General features: G+C 40.6%; 2 pseudogenes; both read right to left on the reverse strand.

The window, feature by feature from the left end:
• Nucleotides 1-10,745: 10,745 nt before the first annotated feature.
• LOC113833089 lies at nt 10,746-11,169 on the reverse strand (annotated as a pseudogene).
• A 1,604-nt stretch (nt 11,170-12,773) lies between these two features.
• Nucleotides 12,774-19,153, reverse strand: LOC107978372 (annotated as a pseudogene).
• Nucleotides 19,154-19,804: the final 651 nt, after the last annotated feature.

Here is a 19,804-nt window from a genome sequence, read left to right on the forward strand (position 1 = left end):
GTCAGAGATGCCATGGCACACTTTTGTGTCTTCCATTGAGAAGACTATGTGCCTGGTCCTGGTCAATACCTGATATGGTATGACTGTTTTTCTGGCTTTCCAGTAAAAGATTTTGTACATGCTATTGGACATGCTTTTTGCTCTTCAGAAGAGGTGAAAGTAGCCTAGATAACAGGCTACATTCAGGACAGAGCCTCTCACTATCATAAGGACATCACATACTATTGTTAACCTGAAAGATGGGAGGAGAAATACCACTGACTCAAATCATCATGGCTAAATTCATTGAAGTAAGCTTTTTTATTCATGTATATGGGCTGTCTCCCCCTAAGATGGGGTATAGAGATCAGCATTGGATGTGAGGAAGACAAGGCTTTTATAGCTCAGGGGTAGGGAGTTTCCAAATGGGGAATTTGGAGAGCAAAATAGGTGGGGCTACTGAAACAGAACCAACAAGTCAGTGCTGCTGACCTCTGGAGACAAAGATGTGGCTGCAAGGTGGGCATAACATGGTAGTCACCTAACCTTTTGAAACAAATATAGGATTGCAAGATGACTATTAATAACTTTATGAAGCAAAGACAAGATTGCCATTCCTAAAAAAAAAAAAAAAAAAGATTGCCATTCCTGAAGCAGGCAGTACAGAACCAATTGTAGTTAAGGCTACATGTAGTTCACAGCCTAGTCCTTGAGAAACAAAGAGTTAATTATAAACAGGAATAAACCTAGTTTATCTTTTTTTTTCTTTTTTTTCTTTTTTTCTTTTTTTTTTTTTGGTTTTTTTTGAGACAGGGTTTCTCTTCTGTATAGCTTTGGTGCCTATCCTGGCACTTGCTCTGGAGACGTCTGGCCTTGAACTCACAGAGATCCAACTGCCTCTGCCTCCCGAGTGCTGGTATTAAAGGCATGCACCACCAACACCCAGCTGAACCTAGTTTATATTTATTATAAAATGGCTTTTAAGCCTATTTAAGCCTATATGGAGGCAGGCTGGTTTTTCATTATGCAAATACTCTACCAAGCCACACCCTAGTCCTGTGTGTCTGTTCTTAATCAGCAAGGACATTCTTTCTTTAAAAATTCCAGATAAATTCTTCCCCCATGGTTGAGTTATTCATTTCTTTCTAAAATCAAGCACAGGCAAGAACATTCGAAACTTGATGACTGGCCTCGTGTGAATCAGAATTAACCCTGAGGCCTGTGAGGTAAAGGCAGACATTCAACTACAATGAGGTTATCTAACAATGGGGGAGAGGGCACTGGCCTCTAGACTGTCACCCGACCGACGCACATGAGCAGACTTTGCTGCCTCTTTTACCATCGCCTTCTACAAATGCACAAAGTTGGATGACGTCAGTGGTCTGGCCTGCAAGCCAGACCACTCCTATGAATCTGTAGGTCCAGAGCAGTCATGTATGACAAAGTGATCAGAACACTTACAACCTGATGCTGGAGATGGAAGTCAGGGCTTCATACATGTCACTTACAGACTTTGCCACTGAGCCCCAGTCCCAGCCCTGAATCAGAATTGTTTCTATGTACCACGGATCTTCTTTTAGGTATCACCAAATATTATTTAGTTTCTCAAATTACAAAGTAAGATCATTCTTTGGCAATTCTATTCATGTACAAAGTATATTTTATTGTATTCTCCTTTTCTGTTGTCCCCAATCTGTTTCACTTAATCCCTTCTTTTTCCCAACTAGCCAGGCTCCTTTCCTATAGTGTGTGTGTGTGTGTGTGTGTGTGTGTGTGTGTGTGTGTGTGTGTGAGAGAGAGAGAGAGAGAGAGAGAGAGAGAGAGAGAGAGAGAGAGACTTGCTGATGTAATTAGGCTGCTCAAATGAGCATGGTATAGGATTATTTACTGAACAACTCACTCACAGTTACACCACTGAAAAAAATGTTCCATCTCCCCCAACAATCAACTACTAGTAGCTGCTCCAGGAGGGGTGGGGCCTCACAAGCCACTCTCCCATCCATGATGGAATGCTGAAGGGCCCAAACTTGTGCAGGTCTTGTGAGGTAATCATAGTTTCTGTGAGTCATGCATGTAATGTCAATGTCATGTCTGGAAGACATCATTTCCCAGCACTCATTCTTACATTGCTTCTGTCACCTCCTCCTTAGTGTTCCCTGAACCTTAGGGAGGGTAATATACATTAAGCACTCAACTAGCCCTTGTTTTCAGTACTTTCCACTGCGAACAGAAACCTCTCTGTCCATGGCTGGGGTCTGCAGGAGCAACTGTAGCTGTCAACGTTGGGGACATGGACTCTCAGACTAGAGGGGGAACCTCTATTAAGAAAATGTTTCCTTTAGATCATGTGGTAGGCAAGCCTGTAGGGCATTTTCTTAATTAGTGATTGATCAAGGAGGGCTCTGTCCATTGTTTGTGGGGGCATCCCTGGCTGGTGGTCCTGGGTGCTATAGGAAAGCAGACTAACCTAGCCATGAGAAGAAAGAAAGTAAGCAGTACCCCTCCAGGGCCTCTGCATCAGCTGCTGCCTCCAGGATTTTGCCCTGCTTGACTTCCTGTCCTGACTACTTTAAATGATGAACTATGCTGTGGAAGCATAAGCCAAATAAACCCTTTCCTCCCCAAGTTCTTTGGTCACAGTGTTCATCACAGCAATAGTAACCCAAACTAAGGCAATCATAATGTGTTTCATTGTGTCATTTTATATATACATAATGTTGTATACATAATGAATTTGGATCATATTCTTTCTTCCCTCCCGTCATTACCCTCCCATTCTTGCTAACCCCCTTCCTCTTCTGGGCTAGTCCCTTCCACTTTCACTGCTTTTTTTTTTTTTTTTTTTTTTTTTTTTTTTTTTTTTTTTTTTGTGTGTGTGTGTGTGTGTGTGTGTGACCCCAATGGGTTCTACTAGGGTGCTTACCCTCATATGTGGGAGGGGTTATTTAAAGAGTAGGGCCACCTTATCAGAGGCCACACCACTGAAGAAAATGCCTCTCTTTTCCTATCAACCATCAGTTGCATATGCGTCTACAGGGAGGGCTGGAGCCCCATGATTCCTCAGTCTCAAGATAAGATGTCAATGGACCCAATCTTATTCAGGTCTTGTGCATTTAATCGCAGCTGCTGGGAGTTCAAGAGTGCAGTGGTTATCTCATGCCTGGACACTAAATTCCCATACCACTCTCTGTCTCCCTCAGGCTCTTGTGTTCTTTCTGTCCTTTCTTCTACAATGGTCCCTGAATGGGAAGATCATCTTTAGCTACACAAAAGCATCTTTAGCTATACAAAAGCTATACAAAAGCAGTAAGCTAGATTTGGCCCACAAACCATCACTTACTAACTCTGATCTAAAGGATTCATTATGTTTACTTTTACTTCCTGCCTCCTCTATGCATATTTTAGTTAGCAAGATTTTTTAAATTGGTCAATTCTGTCACTGCAAAAATAGGTATTTCATTTAAATGAGAAGTTTTCCAGCCTGCCAAACCAGTATATTTGTACAAATCTATTTTTAAATCATTTTGCTGTTTGTTGTTATGAAAATTAAACCTCAGATATACACTAAGAACTCATTCTACCATGGAGCTATACATCTAGCTGAAGACTACATTTTTTCACTTGCTAATAATGAGAATAAGGAGTCCGATTGGAGAAGGTTTCTGTCTTTTACCTTGCTTTCAAGTTAGGACCCATCTCATTTGACTTTGTGGGGGGTTTTGTTTTGTTTTGTTTTGTTTTAGATTTAATATCTTTTTTATTATTTGTTTGTTTTATTTGGTTGTTTTTGAGACCAGGTCTCTCTACATATCCCTAATTGTCCTTGGAACTCAATATGTAGATCAGGCTGGCCTTGAACTCACAGAGCCCCATCTGCCTCTGCCTCCTGAGTTCTAGGATTGAGTGCCCAGCAGATCTATTTTATTTTTATTTATATGTGTATGTGTCTGTGTGTCTGTGTATGGGCCGGTGCATGTGAGTGCTGGTACCCTTGGAGGATGATGAGGGCATTAGATCCCCTAGAGCTGGTGTATGGGAGTTTATGAGTCAGCTGATATAGGAGCTGACATCTGGACTTGGGTCCTCTGCAAGGACTGCTGATCCCACTCTCCAGCTTTCATTTGACTCTGTGATCATTGGTTTTAATTTTTTATATGTGAATTGTGTATATGACCAATGAGAAAATGCAAATTGGAAATAAATTTGCCTGTGGGGAAAAAATGAAAAATAAAAGGGGGTATGTGACAAATTGTCCATTGGAAATAATGCCATCAGGTAAGAACTGGAAACCATGGAGACAGTGGGTGTGTGATGCTCCTTTGGACTCGGAGGAAGACCTGCAATTACCACCTAGTCAAAGAGAAGACAGCTCAGGCTGTGCGTATGCAAATGGCCTTCCATGCTCTTCACTCTGTGCTACAGGAGCAGTGAGAGGAGTGCTGACTTAATACAAGCTTGGCTTCAATAAGAAAAAAGAAATGTACCACTGTAAATGTAGGTTTTGACCTAAAGAGGATCACTGGCAAGTTAAAAGTATAATTTATTAAAATGGCACTAATTAGCCTGGAAAAAAAATAATATGGCAATTCTCTCCTTGAATCCTAGGATAAACAATGCTGGTGGAAAGAAAGGCTTGTCAGCTTCTAAATGGCGGTGAGTGATTTCAGAGAGGGTAATTTAGACAATAAGTGGCATTTCTCAGTCTTTTGAATTATGGAATAAACAAAGTAAATGGCCAAAAGTACCCTGCAAGAAAAACAGGCGGAATTGCTGTTTGCATTACTGAGAAGCAGCTAAGGGCAGAGAGCAAGTGAGTGGACTTCACAGAGCTGATCTTTCCATTGTCCCTTTGTGATACTTTCACCTTCTGTGCCTGCAGAAGATGGAGGCTGGCTGAGCTTCCATAGCAGTAAGAAGAATGAGGTAGGGTGGCCCAAGGTTTGCCCCAAGGTAGATTCCTCTATGTTACAGCTTTTCAACCAAGAGTTCTGGGAGTTCCTAATAAACCCAGAATGCTAGTTTTTCACCAGGTACTTTGAAAGTGGTTTCTTCTATTCTATACTTTTAATTACTTCCTTTCAACACTCTTATGAAGAAAAGGAATTTTAATTTTAATTTTACCAAGTCCCAGTGTATGAATATTTGTTTAATGAATCATATTAGATGCTACATCTTAAAAACCTTTGCCTAATCCAAGGTTACAAAGATTTCCTCCTAGAAATTTCATAATTTCAGAGTTTAATGTCTGTTGTTGTTTTTGAGGCAGTTATGTAGCCTTCTGATTCTCTTGCCTTGACTTCCAGAGTGCTGGAATTGCAGGCATATGCTACCACACCTGGCCTTAGTTGTAGGTTTTATGTATAGGGCAATACACAAGTCAGTTCTTTTGCATCTGACACATTCCAAGTAATTTTTTTTTTACATATAACGAAGGACACTAATTTAAGTTCAGTTTTTAATTGTATGTAGGTTTATCATCATTTTTAAAAGACTCTACTTTCTCCACAGAACATTGTATATTTGCATCAGATATGTGTGTGTGTGTGTGTGTGTGTGTGTGTGTGTGTGTACACACTCGCACACACACACACACACACACACACACACACACACACACACACACACACACACAGTCTGCTGGCTGGATCCCTGCATAGAGTGTTTCTGACTGTGGATATATCACTCCCCTAATGGCCACCTGCATTATGGAACGTCCCTGTCCTCTGTTCTCAATCATTCTCATCTGTCACATCTACACATTTGCTCTTTCCCAGTTTGTCAATTTCCACTGTTCTTTTAAAATTTCACCTTCTGCAGAATCACATATTTATGGTCACTGCAGGGGACCATTGCTTTTGATGGTTCTTCAATTTTCCTCTCGTCTGTGCGAGAGAAGGAAATTGTAAGGCATTTGATTTCTGCCTGCATTTATATCACTCTCAATGTGTAATTCACACTCTGCCCTTTCGCCCAGTGTCTCTTGTGGTTTGCAGCAAACCATTTCCCTTTTCATTTGCTTTGGTTCACTGATGGCATCATGATGTGGAGAAAAGTGGGCCACAACTCATCTGAACTCTGCTTCATAATAGGCTTATAACCTGCTTCAAATGCAGTCATTGGGGCTTAGTCTCTGCATCTGAAAAACAAAACTATACTAACAACTTTCCATGTTTGCTATCGACGTTAAGCAAGATATCAGTGCTAATATATGCACTTTGTCTACTCCTGTCCCTGGCATGCAGTGGATGCCTAATGCCACTAATGTCCTATTATGTATCTTCCAACCATTCTAAAATAGAATGCAGGTATCAGAAATGCTAGTCATCCAGTCTCAGTGGTCAGAGATATCATCTAATCTGCCATCCCACAGGACCAGCTAGCAAAAAAATACATTTAAGACTGCTAGTAGTGCAGAAATATTTTACCTTAGAATAAAATAGAAGGTGCTAGGTATCGAAAGAGGATTCAGAGATTATCTGAATCTACTCTAGATTTGTTTTGCTTTTAATGCTTTAAATACTGAAATAACCAAGAGCTCCATTCAGAATCCCAGGATTCCTACCCCAGCAAACATTACAGAAATTGAGACCATTGAAATTCTACCTCTAACTTCTAGCTGCTGCTTTGTATACCTTGAATAATTTGTTTTGTTTTTGCAGTCCTGGGGATGGAACCCGGGCCTTTCCACATGCTGCACCAGTGCTCCACCCCTGAACTATGTATATCCAAATTTATTTTTATCTATGCACAGCAAACTTCTAACATGGGTCTAGTGGGTCAGGCCTGTAATTCCAGATACTCAGGAGAGGGAGGTAGGAAGACCAAGTTCCAAGTCTGACAAAGGTTTAGAGTGCTGGACCAGCCTGGGAAAGTTAGTGAGACTTTTTCAAGATAAAATGGGAAAAGAGGCTGGCGATATACTTCAGTGGTAGAGTTCTTGTCCAGTGTGCACAAAGGCCTAAATCTATACCCAGTACAGTGAAAGGAAAAAACTTAAAAAGCTTATAGGCAATCTATCATAGCTAATTGAAGCTACTAGGTCAAGAATGTTTAATTAATGCTTGTAGAAACTTGCTTAAAAACCCATCAGCTGGGTTGTTTGGATCTTCGGATGCTCCAAGCTAGCATTAACCCAAGCTTTATTTAACAAATGTTTAGCTGCATTTGCCAATGAAGGAGCCACTAGCCATGTGTGACATGCTATGTGTGACAGATAAGCTGTAAGCAAAAGGGTGTCCCATTTTAAAGAGTTCCAAAGAAAGACTATAAAGTATCTGTTACTAGATTCACAATTAATGAAATGATAACAGTTTGGAAATACAGGATTAAATACATTATTATAGTTATTCTTAATTGCTTTAAAAAAAAAAAAGTAGGTCATGGAGCTAGAGAGATGGTTTGGTGGTTAAAGCACTGGCTGTTTGATTCCCAGAACACTGGGGTCTGAGTCCCAGCATCCACAAGGTAGCTCCCAACCATCTTCAACTCCATTCCCAGGGGATCCAACTGCTTCTTCTGGACTCCATGGGCACCAGATATGCACGTGGTACATGGACATACATAAAAATACATAAATAACTTTTAAAATGTGGTTTGTTAAATTTCTTATTGTCTGCACATTGTTCTCACTATATTTCTATTGAACAGTGAAAGTCTGCAGTTTGGAAATGTGTGAAATACTGTGATACATGAAGCTAGTGGATAATTATAACTGTGGTTCATTAGGATTTAGCAAACATGTTGCAAAGTCGTTAGCGAGGATATGCTAGGTGCAGTTGCCTAAGCAATCAGACAGGGCAGTACAGAAGGTTCATTCACAAGACACAAAATGAGCATGAGCCCCCACATTTCTGCAGAGGAAAAGTTAGTGGCTTAAGCTACGGAACTATGTGCCACATGCCACACCCTGCCAACACCATATTCAGGTCCTTACTCTCCCGGAGACCTGCCCACCCCCCCCATCCCATCCCTACCCCATCCCCACCCCTGTTCTGCCACTAATTGCTCACAGTCAGATCCCTTTTAAAGTGAGATTACACTCCCTCCAGGATATGCTTTCACATGCTGATTTCTTGAGGGTTCCCAGTTTTTCATTCAACCCTATACCCATTTTTACTCCTGCCTTGGTTCCAACAGTGAGTTATGGACAATGCTATGAGGTGATCCGTAGAATCATCAGGATCTTTTCTAGTTGTGATAAAATATAACTGTACAAAAAAAAAAAAAACACTCAAAGACAGAAACTTCTTCCATTATGAAAACCATAATAGTGGGCCTTCAAAAAAATTAAAATAACTGGGCAATACTGGCACACACCTTTAATCCCAACACTCGGGAGGCAGAGACAGGTAGATTTCTGTGATTTCGAGACCAGCCTGGTCTACTAGAGCTAGTTCCAGCACAGCCTCCAAAGCTACAGAGAAACCCTGTCTCGAAAACAAAACGAAACAAAACAAAATTAAAATAAAGCTACCATATAGAAAAGAGAACACCAGATGGGCCACTCCTAGGAATGAATACACCTGAAGGATTCTAAGGCCACACACCTCAGGGGTGTTTGCACATCCACTGCAGCTCCATCCACAAAAGCTAAGTTACAGAATCAGCCTAGGTGCACACTAACAAAAATAGACAAAGAAAACCGTGGAGCACATACACTGTGGAGTTTTCTTCGGCTATACATAAATGATGTCATTTGCAGGAAATTGGTTGGAGGTCACCATGCTAATTGAAATAAGCAAGACTCAAAGACAAATATCACATTTCCTTTCAGATGCAGAATCTAGATTTAAATATATATTTCTTTTCATATATATAATCTAGAATATATATATATATATATATATATATATATATATATATGGGGTTTTTGATTTGAGGGAGAGGAAGTTGGGGGTATGATGGGAATGGAAGGGGTAAATATGAGCAAAGTACAATGATGTGTGTATGTGAAATATTGTAATGGAGTCCATCATTTTTAGATGCTAATTAAGAAAAAGGGGACGTTTCAAGGGCTAGAGCCATCATACTGACAACATAATAACAGATAAATGAAAATATGTTGAGCATAGGGAGGTAAACCTCATGGAAGTACAGAAACTGGAGGTCAGAGAGACAAGTCCTGGCAGTGTCCACCTACTCTGGAAGAGTAGGTGGGGATTTGCAGTTCCAGACACAAACATTAGTACTGGTCAGCGTAGCATGACTTACTGAGGCTAACTCAGGATTCAATGTTTCCCCAGATGCCTGTGTTGACCTAGTCCCATTCCAGGAAGGTGCTGATGCCAGCAGGGTTTGCCCTTAAAATTTACTTAAAATGTATCTACGACTATAGTGACTCTACAATAGTAATGCAGTGTTATCAGTACATGCACATAAGAAGTCTATTGACATTTTAGGACTTGTGAGAGGTCACATAGCAGGTGATCACCTGATATTCTATACTCACATTGGTACTGAGGGTCAGATAACTGGTACTGTGACTCAGTATTTTTATCTATAAAATGGAGATAAAAATGCCCATCTTACAGAGTTTTGTAGGCTCTAAATGACATAATGTAAGACCCCCGGAAGCTCAGGCCTCCAGGATCTCAGCCCAGAACCTCGGTCACCCCAATCACCAGGCAGAGTAGAAAACTTGATGCAAACTGCACGAGGCTTTATTATAGTTGTTTAATGAGCTAACCCCAACCCCATGTTAGCTCGGGTCTTTCATCCACCCACCAAGGAGGATGGTTAGGAAAGACTGCTCGAAGCATCTGCATAGAGATCTTATAGGGCAGCGTAAGGGGAGTGTCTAGGGGTATGCACAGGCTAAGGATTGGTGTGGCTCCAGGCTTGGAAGTTTTGCCCTGTGTTGATTGGTCAACTGGTTGTTATGGCCCATAGGCCCTCCCAGGGTGGTTGCTATGCTCTGTGCATCATTGCTGTGCACTTGTCTGTAAAGCACACCCAGAGCCGTAAAGCATAGCACCACCAGCTAACTTCTGATTGGTTCCTTGCCAGAGGCAGGCATTTGACCTCCTAGTGACCAAGGCAAGGTCAGACAAGCAAGTGTTCGGCTGTTATGGCTGCCGAAATGGGGAGCTGGTCCCTTCAATAACTCATGAAAAGAGTTAAGAATAGTGTCTATTAGAAGCTGCCAATATTGTTACACAGTGAGGAAGGTGAAGGTGAACTGGGGCACACATTGAGGGCTCACTGGTTTATGCTCCTTTTCATATGTAATTTTAACGCACAATTATAAAATGTTGGCTGTCTTAGCTCAGACACATAGTATATGAAATCACAGCTCATTATCTCCTTTAATCCAAGAATATACTTTATTTTCCAAATTAACTCCTTTTAAGCCATGAATGCAGTGAATTAGAGAACCCTGTGTTAGAAATCAGATCATCCAGTGTGTTCTTTCTGTTCTGAGTCTACAGCAGTGGTTTACTAGTAAATGTTTAAAACCAGCTATCAGGGGGGAAAGGCGTGTCTTCAACATTTAACCCTTAGAGAAGTAAAGGACTCGGGGGTGGGGTTTGAGGAGAGGGTGATTATAAACATTTATAAAATACATTAGTGAAACTTATTAATTTTTGCAATTAATATATGAGGATAAAAACAGGAAATGAGATATCCTATATACTACATCTGATGGAAAGACTCCATGGGCCAGCATAGGAAAGAGCCGCCAGCCATGTTAGTAGGTGGATAAGCATACTATATATATATATATATATATATATATATATATATATATATGTCTTTATTGGCCACAGTTACTTGAGGGGGATGAACTGGGAGGAGCGGGTCTCACCAATGCCAGGCAGGCCATGCTTCACGGGCTTGTAGTGAAGAACTCGCCCAGGTAGTGGCTTGTCATCTCTGGTTTGATCTCCACCTGGTTGAAGGTCTTGCTGTTGTATACGCCCACCATGCTGCCTACCATCTCCGGCAGGATGATCGTTTCCCTCAGGCAGGTCTTCACTACCTCCAGCTTCTCCATGAACAGCACCTCCTTCTTGGCCTTTCTCAGGTCTGGAGTAGCCAGTACTGCTTCCCACGATTCAGCCGTCACCTCTGTCTGGCACTGTACAGCTGCATCAGCTGTTCATAGGACATGTCCAGCAGTTGGTCCAGGTCCACACCGTGGTAGGTGAACTTGCAGAAAGTCTGCTTCTTCTTCTGCTTCACTTCAGCCATTTTGGTGGCTTCTAAGAAAAAGCTAGTACCACTTTTTAAAAAGTATTTTACTATGCAGCCCCAGCTGGCCTGAGACTCACCATGTAGATCAGGTTTGCCTCAAACTAACAGAGATTTGCTTGTCTTTGCTTCTCGAGTACTAGGGGATTAAAGGTGTATTCCATCATGCCTGGATCAAGATGCCACTTTTAATAAAACAAAAACTAAACTAAAATGTCTAGATCGAGCAACCAAAAATTAGTTATTTGGGAAAAAAAAATCTGACTCTAGTCAACTTCAAATTATCAATGTGATGTCACTGAATATCAAGTCAGAAGGAGACATGATAACTGGCTCCCTATAGCAGGGATAAGCTGTCTCTCACACACTGCTCATGTCAACACTGCGGTGTCCTGATTATAACAATATGGTGTCTTAGATTGATTTGTTCACTTCACTGATGTGTCTCAAATTGTGGTCTCCCAACCAGAAGCATAAGCATCATTTAAGAATTTATTAAGCTGGGCGGTGGTGGCACATGCCTTTAATCCCGGCACTTGGGAGGCAGAGGCAGGCGGATCTCTGTGAGTTCAAGGCCAGCCTGGTCCCCAGAGTGAGTGCCAGGATAGGCTCCAAAGCTACACAGAGAAACCCTGTCTCGAAAACAACAACAACAACAACAACAACAACAACAACCAAACAAACAACAAAAGAACTTATTAAAACAGTAAAATCTTAGGCTCCATCCTGTGTTTCTCAGATACTCACCAATCCCAAAGGGATACTGATGCTATCTTTTGAGAACCACTGCTGGCCACCATTGCAGTCTGTTCTGAAGGGACAGAAGTCCCAAGGAGCTTTTTACTGTGTTAATTAGCACACCAACACTAGCGTTGTTTTCCTGATTCAGATTTCTAATTATAGGTTCTAAAGCTGTAGCTCCTACATTCCCAAAATCAAAGAGATGTCTATGCTCCCTGGTTCATCTTAGCACACACACACACTAGCCACGAAATGAAAGCAAAGTGTCCATCATCTAATGAACAAAGAAAATAAGGTGCTATTCAGTCTTGTCATGTGCAACATGGGAGATGGAAGTGGAATTGATATGCTACATGCAGTAAGCCAGACACGGAACAATATTCCATGAATTTGTTCACATGTAGAATCCAAAATATTTGATCTCACAGCAGTTGAAAGTAGAACAGTGGTTACTACAGACTGAAGAGAGTAGTTGGGGCAGAGAACTGGGGAGAGGTTAATCCACTGGCACTAGTTGCTGTTAGCAGAAAGGGGGTGACTATATATATTAATGCACTGCACATTTCAAAGAGCTAAAAGAAAGATTTTACTACAAAGAAATAATAAATAGGGAAACCGGTATCTTTAACCTGATTTAAACACTATACAATGTATACATGTGTTCAAACGTCCTATGTTTCACATTATTCTGTAAAGTTCTATGTTTCTATATCTGTTAAAAATAAATTTGACAGACAAGAGCTCACAGGAAGGAAAGATGGCAGACACCCACTTCCCGAGGCCAGGAAGAGGATCTTGCCAGGGATAAGGATGGGAATAAAATGCCTACAAACTCAAGGGAAAGGGAAAGTAATGGAAGATGTTCAGAAGAGCACCAATGTAGGATTCCGGAGGAGTGTGACAGTGTGGAGTAGGTAGTGATGAGCGTGGGCCACAAAGCTCTGCAGAAGACTGGATTCTTTATCACTGGAATCCATGAGGAAGCCACTAAAGAAGACAGTCACAACAAATTCAATGAATATGGGGAAATAACATCCACAGGCATACCGGGTATTTGAAGGGGTATATTCAATTTAAGGATAAAGCAAAAAGAGGCCTGGGCTGCCACAGAGAGACTCAAAGGTCAAGATCTGATAGGACAGTTGATCAGTGTGGACAGTTGTTTTGTTCAGTGTTTACCCAAGGGCAAGAGGAGGTATGGCAGAAGGCTTAACAGAAGTCCAGACCAGAGATGTTGCTGACATTTTGTTCCAAGTGGTTTTTCCACAATTCCATTTGGTCCTTCAGCCTTGAAGAAAGAGATGGGATAGAACTCTCATTTATATTAATCTCTTACTCTATCTGATAGCTGCTTCTTTTGAGTTACAAATAAATATTCCATTTTTTATTTTCTCCGTTTAAAATTATTTTTCTGTTCTAAACACTGCACAGAACTATTTACAATAACTATGGATTATGGGTTGCTGGAAAGATCTTCTACCAGGGATAGAATTCTGAATTTCAGTCAGGGCCAGAGATGAAAAGACGAGAGCAGGAGACAGTGAGATTTTCCTATGGTTTTAGAGAGTGACTAATTCCTACATCCTCTGTGGTGAACAAATGGATGGAATAATAGTGTCAAAAACAGACTTAATTTAGAATAAAGAAAGGAAAGGATACCAAGCCACTGCTCTTACGAGCAGGAAGGTAAATATTCCTGCCAGTGTTCCCCTATTTGTTTATTTACTGTGAGAAGTGCTGGGAAGGTTTTTTTTTTTTGGGGGGGGGGAGGCTACTAATTATGATTTCTGGAATAAAGACCATGGGCTAAATCCTCGATTAAAACAGACAGATGCCTGCTGTTTTGGTGACCTTATGAATCCTCTGTTTGTTTGGAAATTACATTAATGCCCTAAGTTCAATTACACCACACAGCTTTTGGCAGAGAAGTATACATTTTCCAGCAGGCAGTGAGCTTTTTGGTGAAGCCTGAAGATGTCAGAAGGTACAGCCTTCTATTCTGGTAGGGGTCTTGCTCCCAGCACATATTCATCCAACTGTGAAATAATTTTAATAATGGAAGCATTTTCTGTTTGGGGGAACATTCAATTTTCTTCAATGCATTCAGCTAAGAAAGAGCTGCCTTCGTACAATAACCACAATTTGGCCTGAATTCTAGTGAGAATTCCTCAATAGCCCCCATTCTGTCCTCTCCTCCCCCACCTCTCTCTGATTCTGTCTCTCCCTGTTTCTGTCTCTCCTCTCTCTCTGCCTCTCTCTCTTGTTCACTCTCTCCTGTCTCTCATCTGCCCTCTCCCTCTCTCTCTCTCCTCTCTCATCTTTCTCTCCCCCCTCTCTCTGGCCTTTCAGATACTGGGAAGGCTCAGTGAAGCCTCTTTCACAAATCAGCCTTCTCTACTCCTTTCAGATGTTCTTTGTGCAATAAGTCTGACACTCAGACTTGGTACCCTATTGTCCTTTAACTGGTATTCTTCTGCCTCAGCCTCCCAAGCACCAGGGCTACAGATGTGCTCCATCACACCTGGTTCACTCTGTGGCTTTCTGATGATCTTCAATTTATTAATATCTCCCTTAAAGTATAATCATGCAAGGGCAGGGGGATAGCACAGCGTACAATGTCTTCAATCCTCACCATCCACACAGTAGAAGAAAAAATAGTGACTCCCTCATGCTGTCCAATGAGACACACACACACACACACACACACACACACACACACACACACACCATATTAAATAACTTGGGATCCAGTGCAGACAGCCTCTTGACAAGCCCAGACTACTATGCTTTTCAGCTGTCACAAGCATTGTTACCCTTTATGCTTGTCTTGAGTGTAGGGGGAAAATGCTGACCATGCCCGCTTGGGGGCTGGCACAGGTGACGATGACCACGGGTATGGTCAGAGTGACGTAGTAAGGCTTTAAATATCAGGGAGACACTCATGCAGAGCTCTTTTCCCTCTCCCGCCTGGCTGAACAAGACTCATCCCATGAGTACTTCCTAATAAACCATCTGTTTTCAAACTAGTCCTGACTCCTTGCGATATGCATTGTGTTCCACATTACTTGAGTTTACAGTCCCCCCACTATCTCCACACCAACTGATTGCATCATCCTTACTTACCTTTCAGCTAGATTGATAATTAGCCTTGTGTGCAAAGTCCATATTTATTCCTATTGCATTATTACCTTACTTGTTTGGATCCTAACCCCTAAATAACATTCTTTTACAATTTGTCATCTAGCATCACACTTTTTTTTCTCCTGGGTTTGTGCCTTCTGTAGTCCTAACAACATGTCTTGTCCCTCTGCATAAAATCACTGAAAACACAGTTGAACAAGACAAAGCTAACTGTTTCCCTTCTCTTCTGATCAATTATTGAACATCAAAGCTTGGAAGCAGAACACAATGTACAGGTGAAGGACCAGTTAAACATTGATGCAACAACTGTAAATAATTCTAGGAAATGCTTAGAATGCCTAATAGGAACCAAGTATTGAAATAGAGAGTTCCGTGCTTTGATGAATTGGGAACTAGGAATTTACAAACAGTTCAATTTAGAGCCTTTAGAATTATTTCGGCTTATTTAGTATGATTTTGAATTTTGAAAGTTATACTGTATTAAAAACTATTAAGCATCTTCCCCAAATGGTTCCTTAAACATTCCAAAATTTAAATGATACAAAGAATGCTTTGGGAAAACATCTTGGTTAGCACAGAGCATCATCAGAGTTTCAGCTGTGAAGATGCCTACTTATAAGGCCACTTGTGAGCTGTGTGCTTGTGTGGTTGTGTGAGGTCCAGGGCTGAAGGAAGTAACACACACACACACACACACACACACACACACACACACACACACCTTCTACTCCTAGACTTAACAACTAAAATCTTAATCTGTGCTATACTATACTTGGTTGTTTATCCTCCAACAGTTTGTGAAGTCACTGTCATTAACAGGCTGGTCTGGATTTGCAGTGGTACTTACTATCAAGCAGCTGTGGTTGCTCTCCCAGCTAATATATTATTCAAGGAACAATATAGAGATTATACCAAGTACCCTAAGCTTCCAGACTGTTGCAGAACTGGAGATGGAATTTTTGGTCTCATGTGTGCTAGGTAAGGGTTCTGCCACTGAGCTGTGTCCCCAGACTCTGAAATAATTTTTAACAAAGTAAGTATACTGAAAGCAGTTAGATAGAAACACCAAGTCACTTCCAAAGGCAGAATAACAGCAGATTTAACAACTAAAAGTTTAAGGTACAGGAAGGCCCCTGGAAGATAACTGCCAGCCCAGAACATCTATACCCAGAAAAGTCCTCTGTCCTCTGTCATAATTGAAGGAAAAAGAAGAACTTTTCATGATAAGATAGCTTAAGGGGCTTTATGACCACTAAATCAACTCTTAAAAAAAAAAAAAAACAGTTGAAGAGACCTTCATACTAAAGAGAAAAACAAACCCATCAATAAGGCCCCAGACAGAAATAAACCACACTAGAACAATAATTAAACAAGAAAAACAGGGGGAAAACATACTGAAAAATTAACAGAAAAGCAGAAATCAACATACACCTTTATGTAATAATTGCATATTAGTGGTAATAGTTCTCCAGTCAAAAAGCACAGACTAGGAGCCTAGATTCAAAAGCAGTCATCACCTACATGCCATTTCTGGGAAATTCAGGTCATCACAGAAGATAAACAGTACCTCAAGGTAAAATAGAAAAAAGTGTTCCAAGCAAATGGGCCTAGAAAACAAGGAGGTGTCACTGTCCTAATATATAAAAAGAGGTTTCAAACAAAAACTAGTGAGAAAAGATTATTTCCTACTGATTAAGGGAAACTTAATCACGAAGGGGATATTAGAGCTGTAAACATACATACCTTGAACACAGGAGCACCTGATTTAATAGAACAAAAACTTTTAGATGTAAAGTCACAGGTTAACCCTAGCACTTCAATACCCCACTTTCCCCAGCTGACAGACCATCCTATCAAACAATAAAAAACCCAAAGATTCTAATTCATTGATGTCATAGATTAAAATTAACCTAATAGAACAATCCATCCAAACCCTGCAGAATATACATTTTTCTCAACAGCCCACAGACCTCTTAAGCAGACCATGTTTTGGGACACAAAGTAAATTAATCACAATGAAATAAGACAAGAAGTCAACAAGAGAAGCCCTAAAGAGGACACAAATCCAAGGAGACTAAATAATACACCAACGAATGGGTCTGTGAAGACATAAAGGAGGAAATAAAAGACACCCCTAGAGGGGCTGGAGAGATGGCTCAGTAAGGTTAAAAGCAGTGGCTGCTCTTCCAGAGGACCCGGGTTCTATTCCAGCATGCACATGGCAGCTTCCAAGGGATCTGGTATCCTTACACCAATGCACATAAAATAAAAGTTAAATAAAGTATTTTAAAAAATTAAATCTCAAAAAAACCCCAACACCCCTAGAATCAAATGAAAATGAAAACACAATAAAACAAACTGTTGGGATACAATGAAGGCCCTAAGAGGGAGGTTTATAGCTCTAAATGCCTTCTTAAACCAGAAAGATCTCAAATAAATAACTTAATAATATACCTGATAGATCTGGAAAAGGAACATGCCAAATCCCAAATCAACACAAGAAAGAAACCATGAAGATCAGGAAAGAAATTAGTAAAATGGATACAAAACAAAACACTACAACCTCCCAAATTAATAAAATAATGTTGCTTCTTTGCAAAGATACATGTGATAGAAAAACCCTTAGCCAAAATAACCAGCAGAAAGACACAGAAGACCCAAAACTAATAAAAGTAGAGGTAAAAGGCAATCATTACAACATATACCAATGAAATTCAGAATATTATAGCTTACCAAAACAAAACCAAAAAAACAATTAAAAACATATTTACTATATTAGAAAATTTGAAAGAAGTTTTTTTTTCTAGACACATAGGACCTACTAAAATTAAACCAATATGAGATAAATTATTGTCATCTTTCTAAATGGACGTGATGTCAACTGCTTTGTAAGCATTTTTTGGGGGGGGATCCAAAGAGAGTTCATTACAGCGAAATTAACAAGGAAAATCGGTTACTTCTGTGACCCTGATATTAACCGACATACCTATGAACACCTGATTTTTGATAAAGAAAGTAAAATTCTACAATAGAATAAAGAAAGCGTCTTCAACAAATGGTGCTGGCATAACTGGATGCTGACATGTAGAAGGCTGCAGATAAATCCATGTCTATCACCATGGACAAAACTTAAGTACAAATGGATCAAAGACCTCAATATAAATCAAGCCACACTGAATGTATTAGAAGAGAAAGTAAGATGTGTACCCTTGAACAAATTGGTACAGGAGATTACTTCCTGAACATAACACCAGTAGCACAGACACTGAAATCCACAACTAATAATTGGGACCTTCTGAAACTAAGAAGCTGTAGGGCAAAGGACACAGTCAACAACACAAAATGGCAGCTCACAGAATGGAAAAAGACATTCACCAACCCCACATCTGACAGAGGGCTAATCTCCAAAATTTACGAAGACCTCAAGAAGCTAGTTTCCAAAACACCAAATAATTGAATTAAAAAAGTGCGGTACAGAACTAATAGATAATTCTCAATAGAGGAATCTAAAATTGCTGAAAGACACATAAGAAAGTGTTCAACATCCTTAGCCATCAGGGAAATGCAAATCAAAACAACTCTGAGATACCACCTTACTCCTGTCAGAATGGCGAAAGTAAAAAACACCAATGACAGGTTTCTTCCATTTCTTTCTTTCTTTTTTTTTCTTTTTTACTTTTTTTCTTCTTCCATTTCTTGAAGAGATTTCCTCATATCCTCTTTGAAAGCCTCTGTCATTTTCATGAAGTTGTTTTTAAGGTGATTCTCTTTTGATTCATGTTCAATGGGATGTTCAGGTCTTGCTGGTGTAGAACGCCTAGACTCTGATGGTGTCATATAAGTCTTTCTCTTGTGGGATGTGTTCTTATACTGTCTTCTTCCCATCTCTTCTTACAGTAGGTACAGGTGGGGTATCTCCCTTCTATGTCTTCTAGAAATTTGACAATTTTCTTCAATATTATGGTCTTCCCGACTGTAGCCTATGTCAATGAGGTTTCCAGCATCATATCTTTGTAGAGACTCTTCTTGAAAGGATCCAGCAAAGCCCCCACTCTTCCTGACTGAAGCTGATGTGCACATCATCATAGGTCACTGCATCCATTTTGTGGCTTCTGTGTTCATCCATCCTCTCCTCACAATCCCCTACAGCACATTCACAGCAGAGAAGTCAATCCACTGGCGACTGTTCTGCTGTAAATCCAAGGCCGCAACATGGCTCCAGGAAGTGCCCTGCAAGACTTGTGACTAGCAGGCTTGCCATGTTGTGGTTTTCCAGCTCACCGTTGCTCAAAGCACAGCACAGAAAAGCCCTGTCGCCAGTGTCTCTTCAAAGCCATGCAGGAAGCCATGGACAGGAAGTGCCCTGCCTGTAAGCATTTTTTTATAGCCAGAGATTTGTGCTGCTCTCAACACTGGTCAAGGAAGATTCTTTTTTGTAGAAGACAATGGTTAAGGAAGCAATTCAACTGGTCAAAGTGCTTAGAATAAGTGACTGTGAGTGCTGAGCCCTAAATGGGACATGATACTCATTTCATTTTTATTGCTGTGATAAAGTACCCTTTAGAGAGGAAAAGGTTGTTTTACTTCACAATTCCAGGTTGCAAGTCAGTTGTTGTAGGTTAGTCATAGAGGCCGGAGCCTAAGACAGCTGGACATGCCATATTCATAGTCAGAGAGACACAAATGAAAACATTCATTCAGCTAACTTTCTCCAAGATCCCGCTGATGAAATTGTGCCACCCACAGTGGGCTA

The sequence above is a fragment of the Cricetulus griseus genome (assembly GCF_003668045.3).
Source record: "Cricetulus griseus strain 17A/GY chromosome 1 unlocalized genomic scaffold, alternate assembly CriGri-PICRH-1.0 chr1_0, whole genome shotgun sequence".
NCBI lineage: Eukaryota > Metazoa > Chordata > Mammalia > Rodentia > Cricetidae > Cricetulus > Cricetulus griseus.